Source organism: Sminthopsis crassicaudata, chromosome 2 (assembly GCF_048593235.1).
Source record: "Sminthopsis crassicaudata isolate SCR6 chromosome 2, ASM4859323v1, whole genome shotgun sequence".
Taxonomy (NCBI): Eukaryota; Metazoa; Chordata; class Mammalia; order Dasyuromorphia; family Dasyuridae; genus Sminthopsis; species Sminthopsis crassicaudata.
Window position 1 is genome coordinate 140,979,290 of NC_133618.1, and position 25,651 is coordinate 141,004,940.

The 25,651-nt window shown below is 35.6% G+C and overlaps 1 pseudogene; it reads right to left on the reverse strand.

Annotated features, from left to right (window-relative positions):
• The window catches only part of LOC141552682 (cyclin-dependent kinase 2-interacting protein-like), a 107,740-nt pseudogene that overhangs the window by 60,850 nt on the left and 21,239 nt on the right, over positions 1-25,651 (reverse strand).

Genomic DNA, 25,651 nt, shown 5'->3' on the forward strand with positions numbered 1-25,651 from the left:
TATTATTAGTGCTTTGGAACATTTTAAAAATATGATTGTCACTGAAAATTTATAAGTCTTCTTTTCACACAGCCACTTTTAATCCATGGTCTTAAAGTAAACACCATACAAGAATCTTGAATATCAACAATTCATAATTGAACTAATTCAAGGTTGTAATTTATATCTGAGCAGGAAGTTAATCTGGATACAAAGAGGAAATGTAGAAGTATAAACATGTGTGCCATTCTGCATTGTGTTTTTCTTAAAGATGCATAAAGACTAATGGAGAGTGGTTTAAACTTTTGATTCCTTAAGCTATGATCAGCATTTACTCTCATTTTCATTCAAATTTATTTATAATTTATAATTTACAAATTTATTTATAATTTATTAAAATTATATATATATATTATATAATTATAATTAAAATTTATTTATAATTTATAATTTATAAATTTAAATGTTGGTGACTCGAGTATGTATGATCGACTGTTAAATATTGCATATTCTACCATATAACTCTAGTAGTGATATCAGAGTTGAAATTGGGAAAGGGCAACTTGGACTATGACAAAGTCCCACAAAGGACTAAGAGATGGCAAATTTGAACATATGTGCTACTTCAGCCTAGCAGCGAGCCATTAAAATAATTAATTCTTTTTTTCTACTCTATCCAATTTGTTTTAATTAATTTTTTGCATTATTTTTACATAATAAATTGCAAAGTTGTTTTGAATGGATATTATATATTACCAGGCAAAAAGGAAGAATAAAAGGAAATGAAGAGAAAATGGAAGGAAGGAATGAAAGAAACAAAAAATAAATTAATAAAGAAGCAACGAAAGAAAAAAATTCCTACCTGTAGCTTCGTAAATTGTCTTGGTATTTAATTCCCAAGATTTTCTCCTTTTTACTTCTAAACATAACTCCACCTTCTCTCTTCCCAATGGTGAGAAATATCACTGTTATAAGCAAACGTTCCAGAGAGAGAAGAATTTCATCTCAATGATAGAAATCTAATGCAATGATTTCTGTTAAATGAATTACTAAGTTTGCACAGTAAAAAAAGAAAAAAAAGAAAAAATCATCACACAAAAGGGGGAAAATAGTAGGAGAGAATAAATGCAAGCTATAAGAAAAATATCTAATAAAATATTAGAATATCTGTGTTCTGTTTGCAGCATTTTCTTCCCCCCCCCCTTTTTATTATTATAGCTTTATATTTACAAAACATATTGCATAGGTCATTTTTCAACATTGACCCTTGCCAAATCTTGGTTTCCAACTTTTCTCCTTCTTCCCCCCACACCCTCCCCTAGATGGCAGGTAATTCAATACATGCTAAATATGTTAAAGTATATGTTAGATCCAATATATGTATACATATTTATACAGTTATCTTGCTTCACACAAAAAAAATCAGATCTGGAAAGAAAGAAAAAAAAACCTGAGAAGGAAAACAAAAATGCAAGCAAATAATAACAGAAAGAGTGGAAATGTTATGTTGTGGTCCACACTTATTTCCCAAAGTTCACTGTCCAGGTGTAGCTGATTCTCTTCATTATGGAACTGGTTTGAATCATCTCATTGTTGAAGAGAGCTATATCCATCAGAATTGATCATCATATAATCTTGTTGTTGCTGTGTATCATGATCTCCTGTTTCTCATTTCACTTAGCACCAATTCATGTAAATTTTTCTAAAAATCATTCTGCTGGTCATTTCTTACAGTATAATAATATTTGATAGCATTAATATAGCACAATTCATTCAACCATTCTCCAATTGATGGGCATCCATTCAATTTCCAGTTTCTAGGGACTACAAAAAGGGCTGCTACAAACATTTTTGCATATTTGGGTCCCTTTCTCTTCTTTAAGATCTCTTTGGGATAAACAAAAAAAAAAAAGATCTCTTTGGGATAAAAGCCTAATAGTAACAATGCTGGATCAAAGGGTATGCACAGTTTGATAACTTTTTGAGCATAGTTCCAAATTGCTCTCCAGAATGCATAGATCAGTTCACAATTCCACCAACAATATATCAGTGTTTCAGTTTTCCCACATCCCCTCCAGTATTCGTCATTATCTTTTCCTGTCATCTTAGCCAATCTGAGAAGTTTGTAGTAGTAGCTCAGAGTTGTTTTAATTTGCATTTCTCTGATCAATAGTGATTTGGAGCACCTTTTCATATGACTGCAAATAGTTTCAATTTCTTCATTTGAAAAATGTCTCTTCATATCCTTTGTTACTTATCAATTGGAGAATGGTTTGATTTCTTATAAATTTGAGTCAATTTTCTATATATTTTGGAAATCAGACCTTTATTAGAACCTTTGAATGTAAACATGTTTTCCCAATTCGTTGCTTCCCTTCTAATCTTGTCTGCATTAGTTTTGTTTGTATGGACACTTTTTAACTTAATACAATCAAAATTTTCTATTTTGTGATCAATAATGATCTCTAGTTCTTCTTTGGTCACACATTCCATTCTCCTCCACAGGTCTGAAAGGTAAACTATCCTGTGTTCTTCTAATTTATTTATAATCTCATTCTTTATTTCTAGATCATGAGCCCATTTCAACCTTATCTTGGTATATACAGTGTTAGGTGTGGGTCAATGCTTAGTTTCTACCATATTAGTTTCCAATTTTCCCAGCAACTGTAGTCTTTGAGTAGGTTGTTATAGTTATTTTGTCCTGTGAACCTAACATCAACTAGTCTATTTTTTAGCCAATACCAAATGGTTTTGATGACTGCTGCTTTATAATATAGTTTTAGATCTGGTACAACTAGGCCACTTTCATTTGTTTTTGTTTTCGTTTTTGTTTTTTCATTAAATTCTTGCCCTTTTATTCTTCCAGATGAATTTTGCTGTTATTTTTTCTAGGTCAATAAAATAGTTTCTTGGGAGTTTGATTGGTATATCACTAAATAAATAGATTAGGTTAGGTAGTATTGTCATCTTTATTATATTTGTGTGATGTTATGGGCCAGAACTCTGAACCTGATGCATTGTTGGTGGAGTTGTGAAAGAATCCAGCCATTCTGGAGAGCAATTTGGAACTATGCCCAAAAAGTTATCAAATTGTGAATACCCTTTGATCCAGCATTGCTGCTATTGGGCTTATATCCCAAAGAAGTACTGAGGAGGGGAAAGGGACCTGTATGTGCCAAAATGTTTGGGGCAGCTCTTTTTGTAGTGGCTAGAAACTGGAAGATGAATGGATGTCCATCAATTGGAGAATGGTTGGGTAAATTATGGTATATGAAAGTTATGGAATATTATTGCTCTGTAAGAAATGACCAGCAGGAGGAATACAGAGAGGCTTAGAGAGACTTACATCAACTGATGCTGTGTGAAATGAATAGAACCAGAAGATCGCTGTACATTTCAATGTTGTATGAAGATGTATTCTGATGGAAGTGGAAAACTTCAACATAAAGAAGATCCAACTCACTTCCAGTTGATCAATGATGGACAGAAACAACTATACCCAGAGAAGGAACACTGGGAAGTGAATGTAAATTGTTAGCACTACTGTCTATCTATCCAGGTTACTTACACCTTCGGAATACTTAATGTGCAACAAGAAAAGGGTATTTACACACATATATTGTATCTAGGTTATATTGTAACACATGTAAAATGTATGGGATTCCCTGTCATCTAGGGGAGGGAGTAGAGGGAGGGAGGGGATAATTTGGAAAAATGAATACAAGGGATAATGTTATAAAAAAATTACTCATGCATATATACTGCCAAAAAATGTATACTTATTAAAAAATGGGTGTTAGATTTTATCAAATGATTTTTCTGCATCTATTGAGATGATCATATATAGTTCTTGTTAACTTGGTTATTAATATAGTCAATTATGCTAATAGTTTTTCTAATATTGAACCAGTCCTGCATTCCTGATATAAATCCTACTTGCTTATGGTGTATATGGTGTATTATCCTGGGGATGATTTTTATAATGTCTTTGCTAATATTTTATTTAAGACTTTTGCATCAATATTCATTAAGGAGATTGGTCTATAATTTTTTTCTCTGTTTTTGTCCTACCTGGTTTAGGTATTAGTACCATGTCTGTGTCATAAAAAATAATTTGGTAGGACTCCTTCATTCTCTATTTTTTCAAATAGTTTATCTAGTATTGGGGTTAATTGTTCTTTAAATGTTTGGTAGAATTCACATGTGAATCCATCTGGTCCTGGGGATTTTTTCTTAGGGAGTTTATTAATAGCTTGTTCTATTTCTTTTTCTAAAATGGGACTGTTTAAGCAATTTACTTCTTCTGTTAATCTGGGCAACCTATATTTTTGTAGGTATTCATCCATTTCACTTAGGTTATCAAATTTATTGGCATTAAGTTGGGCAAAGTAACTCCTAATTATTGCTCTAATTTCCTCTTCATTAGTGTAAAGTTCTCCCTTTTTTATTTTTAAGACTAACAATTTGATTTTCCTCTTTCCTTTTTCTAATCAAATTTACCAAAGGTTTTATTTTCTATTTTGTTGGTTCTTTCATAAAACCAACTCTTAGTTTTATTTATTAATTCAATGTTTTTTTTTACTTTCAATTTTATTAAACTCCCCTTTTATTTTTAGAATTTCAAGTTTAGTATTTGAAGGTTTTTAATTTGCTCTTTTTCTAGCTTTTTTAGTTGCAAGCCCAATTCACTGATCTTCTCTTTCTCTATTTTATGCAAGTAAGCCTCTAGAGATACAAAATTTCCCCTTATTACCGCTTTGGCTGTATCCCACAAGTTTTGTTATGTTGTCTCATTGTTTTTCTCTTGGACGAAATTATTGATTGCGCCTATGATTTGCTGTTTTACCCATTCATTCTTTAGGATGAGATTTAGTTTTTAATTACTTTTTGGTTTATTTTCCCCTGACTTTTTATTGAATGTAGTTTTTATTGCATCATGATCTGAATGCATTTACTATTTCTGCCTTTCTGCATTTGATTTTAAGGTCTTTATGTCCTAACATATAGTCAATTTTTGTATAGGTTCCATGAACTGCTGCAGTGTTTTCTAAGACTATGAAATAGCTAATACACTTATTATTACTCTCATTATTTATTTCAGATTAGGAAATGGGCACAGCTAAGTTAAGTAACTTAACAAACATCACATAATACAGGGTATAACTGAGATTCTCTCCCAAGAGTATGAATTTCAAGTCCTGTGCTATTTATACTTGATAGCATTATCTCTCAATAGGGTGCTGTTAGGGATAGGATCAACATATAAATCCCTTCAATGTAGTCCAGGGTGAGCAGCACTCCTCCTTTGCATTTTGGGGGCAAAAGAGAGAATTACTGAATGGATAAATCATCAACCAGCCAGAGGACTTAGTCTCCACTTTTAAATTCGAAATTCTTCTGTTGTATCCTCTGAAAAGGATGTTGTGGCTCTCTAGATCAGGAGTTAGGCACACTGGGATACCAGTTAAGTGTAGGAAGATTCTAGTTATTTATTTAATAAGCTCTAATATTCTAGGTCTGTATGTGTCTTGAAGTCTCAAGTTATAGGGGAAAGGACATATATGAGTCCTCTTCCAAAGAGGGAGAAGAACAATAATGTTTTGTGCTTTAGTACTTTTTCTTGAGAGGACACACATGTAGTCCAAGACTCCATTCAATAAATTCAGTAAGCATTATATATAAGTCTAATTTGATTCAGTTCAAGGCCCTGGACTTAGTTGCTTAGTGATGAGGAAATAAAGATGAATTATGTACACATACTTGTACATATGCATACATGTATGTGTATATATGTGGTGCATGTGTATGCATGTGTACAAACATGTTTGCACTACAATACTATTTATACATGTATGAGTAGATATACATATATACATATACATACATACGTATATGTGTATAAGCCTATATACTTCAATTTTAATGTATATACATACATATATATATATATAATATGTGTACAATATATATATCAAATGCATAGTTATAGTATATGTGTTACATAATATACATATACAGTACACTTATGTGTAAGTATGTATATGGGTGTGTTTTTATTCTGGCTTCAAGAAATTTACAATCTAAGAGCATCCCATGTTGGCCTATGAGTTTATATTTCATACATCCACCTAAGGTTTCAGTATTTCAAAATATCTATATTTTCACTATGTGTATTCAAATTGAATATTATCTGAATCAAAGATTCAAGAAAAAGTGCTAAAGCATAGAAAAGTATTGTTCTTCTCCTTTTTAGGAAGAGGAGTCATATATTTCCTTTCTCCTATAACTTGAGACCTCAAGACATTTTATATATAACAATGGAGGCATTGTTATATATAACAACATCTCCTTGCCTTAGTCAAAATTTTCATGAATTGCTCTGTCCAAAATTTTTATCACCTCATGGCCAACTTTATGGTAACTTACCTCTTTGGTCCTTGGAAGACAGATATAATCCAACACCAGATCTGTTTTAAAAGGCATAGCATTTGAGAACCCAGTATACTTCCAATCCAGAATGGTAGTAGGGAAAGAAACTTTCAGTGGAGGTTGGAAAGACAGTGGAGGAATAGTAAGAGCAAATGCAAGTGGGAATAAGCTGAAAGTCTGATTAACCAACTAAGTAGCCATAGTTCCTAAGCCAAAGGTAAAGGATGCAGAGAGCTGGAAGTTGGCAGAGAAGCCCATATGTCATGTTTTCTTAGAAGTCTTGAATTCAACATGTGCTATTAGTTGGAGACATTTTGAAAACAAATTCTTTGGGTCATTAATTTCATTGACTTGTAACTGAGAATTCTTGGTTTGATTTCACTTCTCCCCTCAGGTATGAATGAAAAAAGAATTGTGCAAATCCCTGGAGTCTTTTTAACTAGACTACAGTGCTGAGGTGACTTTGGAACGGAGAGACACAAATTCTGACCAGCAAAGAAATGTGTATTGTGAGTGAAATCTCAGTGACATCTCTCCTCAGTGAGTTATTGTAACAGGACTGAGGACTATTAATGCATATTAAAGTCTTTGTTGAGTACCTCCAGTGGCATTGACCTTGCTTAGAAATTTCCATAATACAGTAACAATTTCATATGATTTCATAGTATAATAAACGATTTCTGTTAATGGACATGCACATATGCATAGATACACATATATCATATAACTAAATTGCATTTTATTTATTCCTGTTTCATTTCTATATCTCTTTCTGATTCTGTCTCCCTCCCCTCTCTTTGTCTCTGTTTCTGTCTCTGTCTTTCTCTTTCCCTTCTCTTAGTCTCTGTCTCGCTTATTGGAATCCTTGCTTTTTATATCCATTTTTAATTTTATTTTTAATTGATAGAATAAAGCAAGCATTTCCATAGCATAATACAATTAAAAATGATCTATTGTCAAATATACAAAAATTATCATGTATATTTCTTTTTTACCCCCTCCATATATGGCTAACATAAAACATAGAGGTATATACATATGTGCATGTGTATATATATGTTTATATATAATTGCTCTATACATATTTTGATTTATTAATGCTCCACTTTAAGCAAGAAAAAAAAGTGTGGAATGGGGAGAAGCATGATCAATACCCTGTACCAGCAGAACAGAGAGAGAAAGTCCAACAAGTCTGCTCTCCCAAAGACATTTGCTTCCTTTATTCCTCCTCTAGCTCTGCTCCTGCCCTTTCCTTAAAATCTTCCTTTGGAAACATTGGCATCTATGGCTTGCTTCCTTCCACTCCCATTTTCATATCTGGTACCTGCCTCTAATTCCAATTAATGGACAGCCTTCAAATCTGGATAATTACCTTTTTCTGCACTACCTTTATAGAGCCCAGGGTGTACAAAACAATATGTTTGTGCATGAGAAAGAGCCCTGAATTTGGAGTCAGGACAACCTTCCTAAACCTCAGTTTTCTCCAGTTTTGGATTAGATGGCCTCACAAATCACTACCAGCTCTAAAGGTAGAATCCTTTGGCTAGAGACCTGCTTTCCTCCTGACCCAGCTCCAACTGCCTCATTTTCAGAGCTCAAAGCCCAGGCCCTCACCAGCAGGTAGTTTAATCTGTCCCTGCTTCACTTAAGCCATTAACCTGCAGTAACGATCCAGGGGGGTCCAGGTTATAACAAGGACATTAAAATTACAAGTAAGATTCACCACTGACTTCATGGCCTCTAACAGTGTGGTTCCTGCCACCAACAGATGGAAAAGAAGCCTGAGCCTGGGCAAAGAAAGCGTCTGGATAGTCTGCCTCCTGGGAGGCCGCTGTCCCAGCCGGAAACAGGCAAGCGCTCTGATAAAGAACCCGGCAAAATGAAACATTAAAACACCCCATAAAACCTAAGTGCTTCATCACCATCACTAATGAAAATATATGATTGCCTAATAAAATGCTCTACACAGGCAGGCGGCAAGCACAGGCAGCAGTGGGTGGAGGGGCCCAGCTTTTAAGAACACCTGTTAGTTGGCACGCTCTGGCTGCAGCATCCTTCCCTGGAAGGGTAGCCTCGGGGCAGTGGGCAGAAGCCTGGGGGCAGATTGACGTGGACAGGGGAGGCGGATAGGGGGGAGGCAGGGCAGTCAAGCTCCAGGGTCTAAGGGAGTCTAGGGCAGGAGGGGACGTCCAGGCAGTCTAGGGCAATGCCCAGAGGCCAGGCAGACAGACTCAACTGCAAGCCTTCACCCCCTGCTATATTCCAGCAATAAAGAGAGGAGGGCAGGAGCTGCGCAGGAAGGCCGGGTGATAAAACCCTCGGCTGCTGCCGCTGCTGCACTCTGCCTCTCCCGTGCTGGCTCTCCCGGGATCTGGGCTGCTGGGCTGGGTTATAAAGCCAGGAACAAAAACCTCGGGTTTTTCATGGCACTTCGGGAGGGGAGACAGGTTTCTTATTGGACATAAAAGAAATAATTGAATTTGCCCCATCCTCCCTCTACATTTCCTTTTATTTGATTTTCATTCATTGTTAATACCAGAGTGAATCCACAATGTGAATGCTTTTAATGAAGAAAGTGGATTTAGTCTAGTGATGAAAGTTGGACATGTTCTATTGTTCACTGACACCATTCCCTGCCATTCTCTCCTACCTTATTTCCCTGTTATTCTAGTCTCTTCCTTCCTTCCTTCACTCCCTTCCTCTCTCTCTCTTTCCTTCCCTTCCTCCTTCTTTCCCTCCTTCCCTCATTCCTTCTTTCCTTCCTTCCTGCCTACCTTCCTACTTCCTTCTTTTTTCCTTCCTTCCTTCTCACTTATTTCATAGATAAGCAATGATGACCCAAAGAGACAAGAGACTTCTGCTAATAAAACAGTACCTGCCTTCTTTTATGCTAGGCAATAGAAGTACAAAATCACACTAGTGGTTAACTTCAAACTGGCACTGAATTCAAACCTAGAGTCTCTCTGATCTCTCCTTTTATAAACAAGTGAAGTGACTTGTCATTGTGATAGTCAATCCTATGAATAAGTTCTGTATGTGATCAGTACTTAGCAGAGCAGAACCTGGTAACAAGTAAGCACCAGGGTTGCAAAGAAAGGCAAACATAGTCCTTGACCTCAGGTTAGTGTCACCAAAGTGAAACACTGTGTTTTCAAAGTCTCCATGTGATAATCTACCTAGATTATTACTTTACCAGCAGTAGAGAAAAGAGATAAACATCTAATCATTTTTTTGTTCATATTCTGAGAAGGAAGGGATGTGTGTGTGTCAGTGTGTGTACATATAATTTTAAAAGTTGACAATAGGTGCAATTTAATATAAAAACATATATACACATGTTTGTATATATTTTCCCTCATGATTACTATCCTATTCTTTGCTATGAGAAATTCCAATACACCACTGGAGAGTTAAGGAGATTCACACATACAACTGATTGCAATTTCTGTACAGTTTTGTGGCATTGTAGTGTGTTGTGACATATACTTCAAAAACCATTTTCTTAAAAGAGATTAGGTAAGATCTTTCTCACTGCCGCTATGATCCTGCTGTAAGGCCTGCTTTGCATGACTAGCACTATCATTTCCTGAAGAATTCAAACCATCCATGCACATTTATATCTCAATTCTACCCCTCTCTGGACTTTTTCCACTTTCCTTTTTTTTTCCAGTTTCATTCTTAGTTGTGCTCAACAATGAGAATGTAATCCATTTGAGGACAAGGATTAGTTTTTTTATTTGTATTTGTACTCCCAGGGTTTAGCAAAGAATCTGGCCCAATATTAAATCTATCTATGAAACTAGTTGTCTATCTAGATTTTCTTATTGGATATTTACTCATTAGAACATTTTGGGAGGTGAAGGGGATTCTAGAGATTTTTAGTTCATTTCACAAATGATAAAATTAAGGCACATAAATATTATCTTTTTAAAAATTTTTAATTTTAATGGTATATTTTTTCAATTATAAGTAAAGTTGGTTTCAACATTCATTTTTTTATTAAAGCTTTTTTTCTCAAAACATATGTGTGGAAGATGGCGGAGAAGATACACGCGACTGTGTAAGCTCCTTTCTTCCCTCACAACCAACTAGATTTAATCAGCCTCAGAAATAGCGCTGGACTGATAGAATCCACAAGGACTGGAAGCACGACTTACCAGCTGAAGAGAATCTGGAGTTTCAGCAGGAAAGGTCAGCTTCCAGGGGAGGAAGAAGAGAGGCCAGCGCAGACGGTGGGGTAATGGCACACTGCGCCGGTCGCTCTGGGGAGGGCTCTGGGATCAGAGAATCAACTGACATAAAAGAATCTGGCACAGGCTGTTAGCTCTTCTCTGCTTATAAAACAGCAGTTCAGAGGAGAAATATAAGCCACTCTAAAATTTAAAAGTAGATTGGATCTTCCCGGATCCCAGGGGTGACTCAGCAGATATCAGCACCAGGGGTGTGGCCAACATAGGCAACCCAGGCTTTTGCCTCGGGGTATTTAAGAGATTGAAGAGTGGGCGGGGCGGTAACTCATAGTGCCTGGCTCGGCTGGCTGGAGGCTGTGGAACAGAAGTCCCAGAGAAGCAGAATCTTTGAACTAGGGACCACGGTTTCTGGCAGACACTTCCAGTTTGAGCGCAGGGGCTTTTCACGTCACCTTCTGCAGACACCCACACCCCACCGGGACACATAGGCCAGGCTTTGAGTCGCCTTTACTGTTCAGTCTCAAACTCAGGGAAGCCATTAAACCCCCAGCGCCCTCAGGGCACAGCAGTGCTGGTCACCTCTGAGGCACTTCCAGGGAGGGGGTGGGGAACTCTCTCCCAGAGCTCTCTCTTAGCTCAGGCGCAGGAGCCACTGCATCCATCTGGTCTGGGAGGAAACTGGTAAAGAAAGAAATAAATAATTTCCTACCCCAGGGACAGACCCCAAAAGATTTTTTAAGTATGAGCAAAAAGCCCAAAAAACCCATAGATTCCTTCTACACAGAGAAAGAGCGGGTATCCAACCCCGAGGAAGTTAACAGCAGAGAGTCAGCAGATAACAACCTAAAGGGGAACGATTCCTGCCCCCCATCACATAACTCTCTCCTAGAAGAGACTATTAAAAAGTTAAGAGAGTTTGAAGAAAAATGGGGAAAGGAAAGGGAAGCTATGATAGAGAATAACAACGTCCTGAAATTGGAGTTGGAAAAAATAAAGAATTCACAGGAGATGCAGGGAAACAAAATTAGTGAATTAGAAAAGGTAAAAAAATCACAGGAAAATAGGATTTCTGAATTGGAGAAGATAAAAAAGTCCCAAGAAAATAAGATTTCTGAATTGGAAAAAGAAAATAATTCTCAAAAAAAAAAATTAGGGAAATGGAAAAAATTCAATAGAGCAAAATAATTCATTTAAAAACGAAATTGGGCATTTACAAAAAGAACTAAAAACTGTGAAAGAAGAAAATAACTCCTTAAAAGTCAGGATGGAACAAATAGAAATGAATGATTCACAGAGAACCCAAGAATCAGTCAAACAAAACAAAAAAAATGACAAGTTGGAGAACAACGTCAAATACTTACTGGGAAAATCTATAGACCTGGAAAATAGATCTAGGAGAGATAATCTGCGGATCATTGGACTTCCTGAAAACTATGATCAAAAAAAGAGCCTAGATTCTATTTTACAGGAAATTATCAAAGAGAACTGTCCAGAGATAATAGAAACAGAGGGGAAAGCAGATGTTGAAAGAATTCATCGAACTCCTTCTGAAATAGACCCTAAAAAAAGAACACCACGGAATATTGTGGCTAAGCTGCAGAATTACCACACAAAGGAGAAAATCCTGCAAGCAGCTAGAAAAAAACAATTTAAATACCAAGGTGCCACAATAAGGGTCACACAAGATCTGGCTGCCTCCACATTAAAAGATAGAAGGGCCTGGAACCTGATATTCCGAAAGGCAAAAGATCAAGGATTGCAACCAAGAATAAATTACCCAGCTAAGTTTAGCATCTTTTTCCATGGAAGAAGATGGTCATTCAATGAAATAGAGGAATTCCATATGTTTCTAAGAAAAAAACCAGACTTAAACAAAAAATTTGATCTATATCCACAAGACTGAAGAGAAACAGAAAAAGGTACACAGAACCCTTGAGAACTGTAACTCTGTTGTGGGTATATAGAAAGTACGCATGGATAATTGGATTTTACTGATATAAAAGAAAAAAAAAGGAGGGGGTGTAGTAAAGGGAAGGGGGTAGTATCAGAAAAAGGGGAGGGTGTGATAAAAAGAGGGAAACTACATCCCAGGAAGAGGCATAGAAAATACACCATATCTGAGGGAATTTAGAGAGGGGGAGAATCATTGTGTAAATCTTACTCTCATCAGAAGAGGCTCAAAGAGTAAATAATTGTCATATTTGTTTTTCAGAGAATTCTCTCTCACCTCATTAAAAGGGGGGAGAAGAAAAGGGAAAGGGAAAAGGAGAATAAGGGAAGGGATGTGGAGGGAGGGGGGGATATTAAAAAAAAAGAGAGGGCTGTGCATCACAATGGGGGTCTATAAATTAAATATTGGGGAAGGGGTTCAGGGGGGTCAAGGGAAAAAGCATAATCTGGGGATAATATGATGGCAGGAAATACAGAATTAGTAATTTTAACTGTAAATGTGAATGGGATGAATGCTCCCATCAAATGGAGACGGATAGCAGATTGGATCAAAAATCAGAACCCTATAATATGTTGTTTACAGGAAACACACTTAAAGCAGGGAGATACATATAGAGTAAAGGTAAAAGGTTGGAGCAGAATCTATTATGCTTCAGGTAAAGCCAAAAAAGCAGGGGTAGCTATCCTTATCTCAGATCAAGCAAAAGCAGAAGTTGATCTAATTAAAAGAGATAAGGAAGGAAATTATATCCTGCTGAAAGGTAGCATAAATAATGAAGCCATATGGATACTAAACATATATGCACCAAGTGGTATAGCATCTAACTTTCTAAAGGAAAAGTTAAGAGAGTTGCAAGAAGAAATAGACAGTAAAACTATAATAGTGGGAGATCTCAACCTTGCACTCTCAGATTTAGACAAATCAAACCACAAAACAAACAAGAAAGAAATTAAAAAAGTAAATAGAACATTAGAAAAACTAGGTATGATAGACCTTTGGAGAAAACTGAATGGCAATAGAAAGGAATATACTTTCTTCTCAGCAGTTCATGGCTCCTATACAAAAATTGACCATATATTAGGACATAAAGATCTCAAAATTAAATGTAGGAAGGCAGAAATAATAAATGCCTTCTTCTCAGACCACAATGCAATAAAAGCTACATTCAGTAAAAAGTTAGGGATAAATAGACCAAAAAGTAATTGGAAACTGAATAATCTCATCTTAAAGAATGACTGGGTGAAAGATCAAATTATAGAAACAATTAATAATTTCACCCAAGATAATGACAATGATGAGACATCATACCAAAATCTGTGGGATGCAGCTAAAGCAGTAATAAGGGGAAATTTTATATCTTTAGAGGCTTATTTGAAGAAAATAGAGAAAGAGAAGATTAACGAATTGGGCTTTCAACTTAAAAGGCTAGAAAAAGACCAAATTAAAAACCCCCAACCAAAAATTAAACTTGAAATACAAAAATTAAAAGGAGAAATCAATAATATTGAAAGTAAAAAAAAACTATTGAATTAATAAATAAAACCAAGAGTTGGTTTTATGAAAAAGCCAATAAAATAGATAAACCTTTGGTAAATCTGATCAGAAAAAAGAAAGAGGAAAATCAAATTGTTAGTCTTACAAATGAAAAGGGGGATCTTTCCACTAATGAAGAGGAAATTAGAGAAATAATAAGGAGTTACTTTGCCCAACTTTATGCCAATAAATTTGATAACTTAAGTGAAATGGATGACTTCCTCCAAAATATAGGCTTCCTAGATTAACAGAGGAGGAAATAAATTGCTTAAATAGTCCCATTTCAGAAAAAGAAATAGAATAAGCTATTAATCAACTCCCCAGGAAAAAATCCCCTGGACCAGATGGATTTACATGTAAATTCTACCAAACATTTAAAGAACAATTAGCCCCAATGCTATATAAACTATTTGAAAAAACAGGGAATGAAGGAGTCCTACCAAACTCCTTTTATGACACAGACATGGTACTGATACCTAAACCAGGTCGATCGAAAACTGAGAAAGAAAATTATAGACCAATTTCCTTAATGAATATTGATGCTAAAATCTTAAATAAGATATTAGCAAAAAGACTTTAGAAAATCATCCCCAGGATAATACACTATGATCAAGTAGGATTCTTACCAGGAATGCAGGGCTGGTTTAATATTAGGAAAACTATTAGTATAATTGACCATATTAATAATCAAATTAATAAAAACCATATGATCATCTCAATAGATGAAGAAAAAGCATTTGACAAAATCCAACATCCATTCCTACTAAAAACTCTTGAGAGTATAGAAATAAATGGATTATTCCTTAGAATAATCAGGAGCATATATTTAAGACCTTCAGTAAGCATAATATGCAATAGAAATAAACTGCAACCTTTCCCAGTAAGATCAGGAGTGAAACAAGGTTGCCCACTATCACCATTACTATTCAATATAGTACTAGAAAAGCTAGCCTCGGCAATAAGAGCCGAGAAAGAGATTCAAGGAATTAGAGTAGGAAATGAGGAAATCAAACTATCACTCTTTGCAGATGACATGATGGTATACTTAGAGAACCCCAAAGACTCTGCTAAAAAGCTATTAGAAATAATTCAGAATTTTAGCAAAGTGGCAGGATACAAAATAAATCCACATAAATCCTCAGCATTCTTATATTTCACCAACAAAATGCAACAGCAAGAGATACAAAGAGAAATTCCATTCCAAACAAATGTTGAGAGTATAAAGTATTTGGGAATCCATCTACCAAAGAATAGTCAGGAATTATATGAGAAAAATTACAAAACACTTGCCACAAAAATAAAGTCAGATTTAAATAATTGGAAAGATATTCAGTGCTCTTGGATAGGCCGAGCAAATATAATAAAGATGACAATACTCCCCAAACTAATCTCTTTATTTAGTGCTATACCAATCAGACTCCCAAGAAACTATTTTAATGACCTAGAAAAAATAACAACAAAATTCATATGGAAGAATAAAAGGTCGAGAATTGCAAGGGAACTAATGAAAAAAAAGTCAGAGGAAGGTGGTCTAAGTGTACCTGAACTAAAGCTATATTATATAGCAGCAGTCACCAAAACCATTTGGTATTGGCTAAGAAATAGACCGGTAGATCAGTGGAACAGATTAGATACAAAGGATAAAAAAGGGTACATGTATAGCAATCTAATCTTTGACAAACCCAAAAATACCAACATTAGGGACAAAAATTCATTATTCGGAAGAAACTGTTGGGAAAACTGGAAATTAGTATGGCAGAAATTAGCTATGGACCCACACTTAACACCATATACCAAGATAAGATCAAAATGGGTCCATGATTTAGGCATAAAGAATGAGATCATAAATAGATTAGAGGAACAGAGAATAGTCTACCTCTCAGACCTGTGGAGGAGGAAGGAATTTATGACCAGAGGAGAACTAGAGATCATTATTGATCACAATATAGAAGATTTTTATTACATCAAACTAAAAAGTTTCTGTACAAACAATACTAATGCAAACAAGATTAGAAGGGAAGTAACAAATTGGGAAAATATTTTTAAAAGTAAAGTTTCTGATAAAGGTCTCATTTCCAAAATATATAGAGAACTGACCCTGATTTATAGGAAACCAAACCATTCTCCTATTGATAAATGGTCAAGGGATATGAACAGACAATTCTCAGATGATGAAATTGAAACTATTTCCACTCATATGAAAGAGTGTTCCAAATCACTACTGATCAGAGAAATGTAAATTAAGACAACTCTGAGATACCACTACACACCTGTCAGATTGGCTAAAATGACAGGAACAAATAATGATGAATGTTGGAGGGGATGTGGGAAAACTGGGACACTGATACATTGTTGGTGGAGTTGTGAAAGAATCCAGCCATTCTGGAGAGCAATTTGGAACTATGCCCAAAAAGTTATCAAACTGTGCATACCCTTTGACCCAGCATCGTTGTTATTGGGATTATATCCCAAAGAAATACTAAAGAGCGGAAAGGGACCTGTATGTGCCAAAATGTTTGTGGAAGCTCTTTTTGTTGTAGCTAGAAACTGGAAGTTGAATGGATGTCCATCAATTGGAGAATGGTTGGGTAAATTGTGGTATATGAAGGTTATGGAATATTATTGCTCTGTAAGAAATGACCAGCAGGAGGAATAGAGAGAGGCTTGGAGAGACTTAAATCAACTGTTGCTGAGTGAAATGAGCAGAACCAGTAGATCACTATACACTTCAACAACAATACTGTATGAGGATGTATTCTGATGGAAGTGGAAATCTTCAACATAAAGAAGATGCAACTCACTTCCAGTTGATCAATGATGGACAGAAATAACTATACCCAGAGAAGTAACACTGGGAGGCGAATGTAAATTGTTAGCACTACTTTCTATGTACCCAGGTTACTTATACCTTCGGAAGCTAATAATTAATGTGCAACAAGAAAATGGTATTTACACACATATATTGTATCTAGTTTATATTGTAACACATGTAAAATATATGGGATTACCTGCCATCGGGGGGAGGGAGTGGAGGGAGGGAGGGGACAATTTGGAAAAATGAATTAAAAAAAATAAAATAAAATAAAATAAAATATATATTTTTTTTAACATTCAAAAAAAAACATATGTGTGGACAATTTTTCAACATTAGTCCTTGCAAAATCTTGTATTAAAATTTTCCCCGCCTCCCCCATCCCCTCCCCTAAATGTCAAGTAGTCCAATATATGTTAAACATGGTAGAAATATATGTTAAAGCCAATCTCTGCATAGATATTTACACAATTATCTTGCCACAAAAGAAAAATCAAATCAAACCAGAAAAAAAGAAAAGCAAAATAAAATGTAAGCAAACAACAACAAAAAGAGTGAAAATGCTATGTTGTGAACCACACTCAGTTCCCACTGTCCTCTCTTTGGGTGTAGATGCCTCTCTTTATCATTAAACAATTGGAACTGGTTTGAATCATCTCATAGTTGAAGAGAGAGAGATGTACATTAGAATTGATGATCTTATAATGTACTTGTTGTGTATGTTGTCCTGTAGTTCCTGGTTCTGCTCATTTCACTTAGCATCAGTTCATGTAAGTCTCTCCAGGCCTCTCTGAAATCATCCTGCTGGTCATTTCTTATACAACAATAATATTCCATAATATTCCTATACCACAATTTATTCAGCCAATCTCCAATCGATGAGCATCCACTCAGTTTCCAGTTTCTAGCCACTACCAAGAAGGCTGCCACAAACATTTTTGCACATGTGGATCCCTTTCCCTCCTTTATAATCTCTTTGGGATATAAGCCCAGTAGAAACACTGCTGGATCAAAGGGTAATACATTCATTTTTGTAAGATTTTGAGTTCTAATTTTTTTCTCCTCCCTCTCTTACCTCCCCCCTCACCAAGACAGCAAGCAAACTGATACAGGTTTTACATGTATAATCAATTTTTAATGTATTTCCACATGAGTCATATTCGGAAAAAAAATCAGAACAAAAAAGAAAAACTGCATCAAAACCCAACAACAACAAAACAACAGTTTAGATAAAAATAGTATGCTTCAATCTGCATTGGGTATGCATAGTTATTTTGTGGGATACAGATGACATTTTCTATCCCAAGTCTACTGAAATTGTCTTGGATCATTGTACTGTTTATTATAGTTGATTATCACACAATCTCCCTGTTACTGTATATAATGTTTTCCTGGTTCTGCTCACTTCACTCAGCAAAGTTCTTATTAGTCTCTCCAGGCTTTTATGAAATCAGCTTGGAGATAATTTCTTCTAGAACAATAAGTATTCCATTACATTCATATACGTAATTTATTAAGCCATTCCCTAATTCAGTGGTCCTCAAACTTTTTAAATAGGGGTCAGTTCACTGTCCCTAAGACTGTTGGAGGGCTGGACTATAGTAAAAACAAAAACTCACACTGTCCCCGCCCCTCAGCCCATTTGCCATAACCCAGCCAGCCTCATAAACGTCCTCAGCCGGCCACCATAGTTTGAGAACCCCTGCCCTAATTTTTGGACATCCTCCCAATTTCCAACTCTTTGCCACCACAAAAAGGGCTGCTACAAAAAATTTGCACATATGAGTCCTTTCCCTTCTTTTATGCTTTCTTTGGAATACAGAAGTGGTACTGCTGGATCAAAGGGTATTCACAATTTTATAGCCCTTTGGGCATAATTCCAAATAGATTTCCAGAATGGTTGGATTGTTCACAACAATTAAGGCATTAATGTTCTCATTTTCCCACATCTCCCCTCCGACATTTATCTTTCTCTTTTCCTGTTATTTTAACCAATCTGACAGGTGTGAGGTGGTACCTCAAAATTGTTTTAACTTGCATTTCTTTAATCAATAGTGATTTATAGTATTTTTTCAGATGACTATAGATGGCTTTAATTTCTTCATCTGAAAATTACCTATTGAAATCCTTTGACCATTTATTTATCAATTGGGGGAATAAATTATATTATAAATTTAACTCAGTTTTCTATATATTTGAGAAATGAGGTCTTTGTCAGAAACATTGGCTCTACTGTTTCCCAGATTTCTGCTTTCCTTCAAATTTTGTCTATATTGGTTTTGTTCAACAAATATTATCTTGTCAAAAATCAAATGATCTGATTAATGAAGGAAGTGAGATGGTTCTGTGGATAGAGCATTGACTTGGAGTCAGGAAGATCTGATTTCAAATTCAAGTTCAGATACTTACTAGCTGTATGGCCATAGGGAAGTTACTTAATTAATATCTGCCTCAGTTTCCTCAAGTATAAAATGGGGATCATGATAGCACCTGCCTGCCATAGTTCTTTTAATGATCAAATAAGATATATTTTAATTATTAAAACTTTTTATTTTTGAATACATATGCATGGACAGTTCTTTAACATTAGCTCTTGCAAAACCTTGTGTTCCAATTTTTCCTTCCTTCCCCAACACCCTTCCCTAGATGGCAAGAAGTCCAATATATATATTAAACATGGTAGAAGTATATGTTAAATTTAATATATGCATATATATGTGTATATATATGTATATGTATATATACACATATATATATACATATACATATATATATACATATATATATATATATATATATATATATATATATATATATATATATATACAATTACTATGCTATACAAGAAAAATCAAATCAAACCAGTAAAAAAAAAAAAGAATAAAATACAAGTAAACAACAACGAAAAGAGTGAAAATCCTATGTTGTGAACTACATTCAGTTCCCACAGTCCTCTCTCTGGGTGTAGATGACTCTTTTCATCAGTGAACAATTGGAATTGGTTTGAATCATCTCCTTGTTGAAGAGAGTCACATCCATCAGAATTGATCATCATATAATATTGATGTTGTCATGTATATGATCTCCTGGTCCTGCTCATTTCACTCAGCATCAGTTCATGTAAGTCTCTCCAGGCCTCTCTGAAATCATCCTGCTGGTCATTTCTTATAGAACAATAATATTCCATAATATTCATCAAAAATATATTTGTAAAGTACTTAGCATAGTATCTGACACATAGTAGGCACTTAAATTCTTATTCCCTTCTTTCCAATAAACCACACTAATCTATGCTAAAGTTTTGAGCTCATTAATATGTCTATATATTTCTTCATCCAGGAATATTTGCATTTTAATTAGGAACTTCTGGAGGAATGATACTGAAATTGAAATAACAGGGGCACCTAGATGGTGCAGTGGATAGAGCACCAGCCTTGAATTCAGGAGGACACGAGTTCAAATCTGGTCTCAGACACTTAACACTTCCTAGCTGTGTGAGCCTGGGCAAGTCACTTAAGCCCAGCCTCAAAAAAAAATTGAAATAACAAATCTCAATTGATAAAATTTTTGGCAGGCTTCTCCAGGACAAATTTGGATCTTTCAATAGGATCCTCATGTGAAATATATATAAATCTATGTGGTGCTAAAAGCGTTCAAGTGTTTTGTTAAAAAGTATAACCAGGTTATCAATCAACATTAAATCAAAATGCTTTGGAAGAACAAAAAATGAATTTTGATATTATCCTTTGCATGTTCTCAGTTGGAGAAATCAGCTTTTTGGAAGCTATATTTTATTTGAAGTACACATTGGGCTATCCCTCCTTGATCAGCATATAAGCACTATAGAAATCCACATGCTGCCAATTTGGGAATCCAAAATGAATGGATAATAGCTGACATTTTTATAGCATTTAATATACATGATCTTGTTTAAGCCCTCATATTAACCTTGGAAGGCATGTGCCACAGGTATCATTGTCACTCTCATTTTTCAAAAGAAGAAATTGTTGTTTAGAGAGATTAAGGGACTTTTCATTTCACCTTTACTAGGTTACATACCTAATAAATGTCAGAGGTTGGATTTAAATCTAAATATTTCTCAGTTCTAATTCCAACACTTTGTCCTGACTGAAAATCAGTAGGCAGGAATATATCATGGGGCTGTTGCAATAGAGATATTTAAATGGATGCATAAGGAACAGGGATGGTATCAGTGTTGTAGAGTCAATGAACATGAAGCCCAGCTGGAATAAATGAGGCTGACAACTCCTTTCTGTTTCTGAAATGGACAATGGCCAGAAAGTAAAAATCAATGTTTTTTACTGAGCATATATTCAGTAACAAAGCATCTTCACCAGGAAATAAGTTGTGAAAAAAAGAGACATTATAAGATATATGACAGTTTTAAGAGAGCCTCCAGCTATTCATGAAATTCAAGATAGGAATGGCAGACAATATGTATATAAGGGAGAGGGATAGTAGTTCACTAGAGTTAACTGGACCCAATCAAGAGCCAATTTTTACCTCCTCATCTCAAGATATACCAGTTACCCCCTTCCATCAGAATCGGCAAGTAAGTTTTCTGTAATACTTCCCCGCTACCCTTCCAATCACCTCTCCTATATCTCATAGCCAAGAGAAAGGCTTAGGTTGGATCCTTCTCAGACATATTCATATTTTAATAGGACATTATTTAAGATAGAAAAATCTGAATTCTGACTTCAATTGGGATCATGTGGCCTAAGAGGAAATAGCCATAAGATGTCAGAAAATTGGGGAGACAGACATTGGAGGAGGAAAGGAAGAAAGGGATAGGCTATGTATAATAAAGTGTAAAATTCAGGAATATGATATTTGGTAGGGATGATTGTACAGGAAGAGGGAGAGCAGGCAGGAAGACATATAGAAATCCAAAATTGTCAGACCTAGGGCTAGAGCATAACTGGAATGATGGGCTTTTGTACTCCTAGTTTTTGGAGATGCAGTCAGTTACCACATCATATAGAGAAAAGAGCACCAGGATAAGGAGTGTGAGGTTGTAAGTTGATCTCCCCTGAAGCTTTTTCTTTTCTTCAGAACTGAATAGAGAATTAGAAATGATCAAAGGTAGGATGGCATGGTGAAAAGTAAACTGGAGTCAGCATATCTGGACCCATTTTTCTATTTACTATTCATGTGTTTGGGAACTATCAGTCTTCCAGGCTTCATTTTCTGCATCTTCCCTGTTTTGGTCTATGATCCTGTGACGTATAAAGTTAAGTATCCCCTTCTCAATTCTAAGCCCATTAAATAACAAAATTTGTTATTGTTGAATCCTTTTTTGGTATATCTGACTCTTCATAATCCCATTTTGGTATTCTTGACAGAGCAATGAATGGAGTGGCTTGTCAATTCTTTCTCCAGCTCATTTTTACAGATAAAGAAACTGAGGCACACAGGTTAAGTGATTTGCAAAGGGTCATATAGCTAATAAATATATAGGTCATATTTGAACTCAGGAAGAAGAATCTTCCTGACTTCAAGTCCGGCAGTTTATCCATTATGGCGCCACCTAGTAGCCATAATAACAAAAATATCTAACATTTATAGTGTTTTTTAAGGCTTACAAAGTACTTCTTATATGTTATCTCATTTGATCTTCACAATCTTCAGAAGCATTTTTATTATTTCTCTAATTTTATATCTGGTGAAACTGAGGCATGTATTTTAAGGGACTTACCCAGGATCACACATGTTAAAAGCAGGATTCAATATCAGATTTTTCTGAATCCACTGAATGGAATATATCACAAATCAGAAAGAAACCCAGAGAATTTAATTCAAACTTCTTATTTTGTAAATAAGATAGCTGAGGCCCAGGGAAGAGAAGCAAGTTAGTGAGTTAGAGAGGGAGCCTGGACTAGAACTCAGATATTCCAACTCGTGCTCTGCAAGCTACTCTTTTAAAGATCCCCTTCCCTTACCTCTTTCTAAGCCACTCTTCCTTTTTAGGTCAAGACATGAGAAGCTACTTAGCCATCTCCTCAGATGCTGGACCCCTGTCTTGTCACCACCATTTTTGATGGGACTTAAATTTATTTTTCTTGCCTGATCTTGACATGGATAGGTCAACAAGGTGCTAAAACAATGATAATGATTCCAGAGATCATTCAGTCTCTTTATTTTACAGGGTGAGGAAAAAAGGCCAGAGAGGTTAAGTGTTGCATCCTAGTCATGCAGCTAGTTGGAGTTGGACAGTATAAGAACCCTGGCTTAGATTCCAAAATCAGCGTTCTTTCCACTCTATTATACTGCCTCTCAAAGATGGTGAAAAACAGCTCACAGAAGCAAAATATTATGGGCTTGTAAACTCATTGGGCAGGAGCTTTGCTTGTTTCTGTGCTGTGCATGGCATCACATGCCCTGTTTTGTGCTTAATAAATGTTTATTATTATTATTATTGTTAATAATAGCAACACCATAAAAGCCCCGGACAATGGAAGCAGCTGTGCTGTATTCACACCTGCTTGAATGGCAATCCGTTCTGTAGCCATCCCCCAGGACCACTGAAATTTCTAAGCCTTGAAAAAGGACTGGATAAAATCTTTGGAAAGAACTGTAGTTAGAACAGTGGTGTGTGACAGACTCCGATACTTAGGGAATTGTATAGAGGTTACAGATCAACTCTCTTCAAAGAATCTTTGAAAGAAGGGATGAAGTTATTTGGGTTCCTCAAAACTATGGCTTTTTCCTCTAGGTTTTGTGTTTGATTCAGGATGAAGAGGACTATGGTGTAAGATATAAGCATTATTCCTTGGTTAGAAAGGGGCAGATTTCACTCAACCTTATCTTCCATGCAGCCTGCAAGTGGTCAACCAGGTACATCAATTAATGCCTCAGCTAGATGCTCCTCTCAGCAAAAGCAATGAGTTTTGGAAAAGCATCCAATATTGTCCACTTATTCTCAAGTACAAGCATGAATGCACACACATACACAGACAAACTTTTTTCATATTACAGAAGTGATAGATCCTAACTTCAGGGGTAATTTCACAAAGCTTCAGTGATTTTGTCATCTGCATTTAGTCCAGGAAAGGTGGAGAAAGTCATTGTAAGATGAATAAGTTGAGCTTTTAAAATAATTGCCCTCAACAAAAGGACAGGAACTGATATTTCCATATTACCCCCACAGTGGATGCAAACATGAAAGAATGAATGAACAAATGAGTGAATGAAAAATAATTCATCAAGAACTTAACATGTCAGGTAATAATCTAAATCTTTAGGTTAGAAATCCTAAACTAAGACAGTTACTGCCCTTGAGAAGCTTATATTATAACAGGATGTGACTACATATAGGAGAATAGGGACCAGAGAACAGCTACTATTATTACCTGTTACCTGATTCTCTTGAACATTCATCCCCTTCTCCTGATCAAGGACTTCTAGAGTCCAGTGGGAAGACCCATCATTATTAGGAGTGCCTTCACTCCTTTCCTTCTCTCCCTTTTCCTGGACCAGAGTCACCCAGAACCAATCTGGGCATCTTGAGTGCTCACATAACTTGATGGAAGTAAGAGCAGCAACTCTATTCCATCCAGTAAGATGGGGGATCACCAGGTCTTACCATCTCTCCTGCTTCTATACCTTCCAATACTTTGGCACTGCTATCTATTCCATAAACCCCTGGATAGTGCTACCATCCCAGTACCATAACATGATTTCTTGACTTTTCCATTCACCTAGAAGGTGAAAATTCTTTTACATGTTGGCTCTTCCAATTAGCCTGTGAGCCCCTTGAAAGTAGGAATTGTCTTCATTTTTCTGTTTGCATACCCAACATTTAGTACAGTGGTTGGGCCATATTCAGAATAATATGCATTTTCCTTTCATTGACTCCTTTGTTTAGGAAAGAGAGTTACAGGGATAGTGAGTTAATACAAAGAAACCACTGGCATGCTCTTTCCAGAGGCAATGGTACTAGTGGTTAAGATTATTTTGCTCACAGCACAAGTAGGTAGGGGAGTGTCACCTATATATTGGCAGTTTAAAGTTTGGGATCAGCAAGATATAATGTTCAGTTTTTTCAATCTTGACTGACTTTTAGTCAAATCTAGGATTTCTTTGACAAAGACTCCAGAGTGGTTTACCATTTTCTTCTCCATCTCATTTCACAGATTGAAAAACTGAAGCAAACAAGGTTAAGGGACTTGCCCAGAGTCACATAGCTATAAGAATCTGAATCTAGATTTGAACTCAGAAAGATGAGTGTCCCTACTTCCAAGTTTGGGAGTAGTCTAGCCACTGTGCCACCTAAAACAATCCTTTGGGTAGTTTTATGTATTATTTTTTCATTTTATATTATTTTTCAATTGAGAAGCAGAAATTCTCTCTCCTATCTGCCCCCAAATTCAAAGAAAAAAAAAAGGAAAACCAAAACACTTGTAATAAATATGCATAGTGAAGCAAAATGAATTTCTACATTATCCATGTCCAAAAATGTATTCATTCAGGATCTTGAATCCATCATTTCTGTACCAGGAGGTAAAATACTATATTTAATCTGGAATTGTGATTGCTCAGTACATTGATTACAGATTTCAAATCTGTTAAAGTTTTTTGTCCTTACAATGCTATTATATTATAATTTGTTCTTCTTGTTCAGATTACTTCCCTCTGTACTCGCTTATAAAAGTATTGCCAAGTTTATCTAAATGAATTCCTTTCCTCATTCCTTAAGGCATAATAGTATTCCATTACAGTCATATATCATAATTT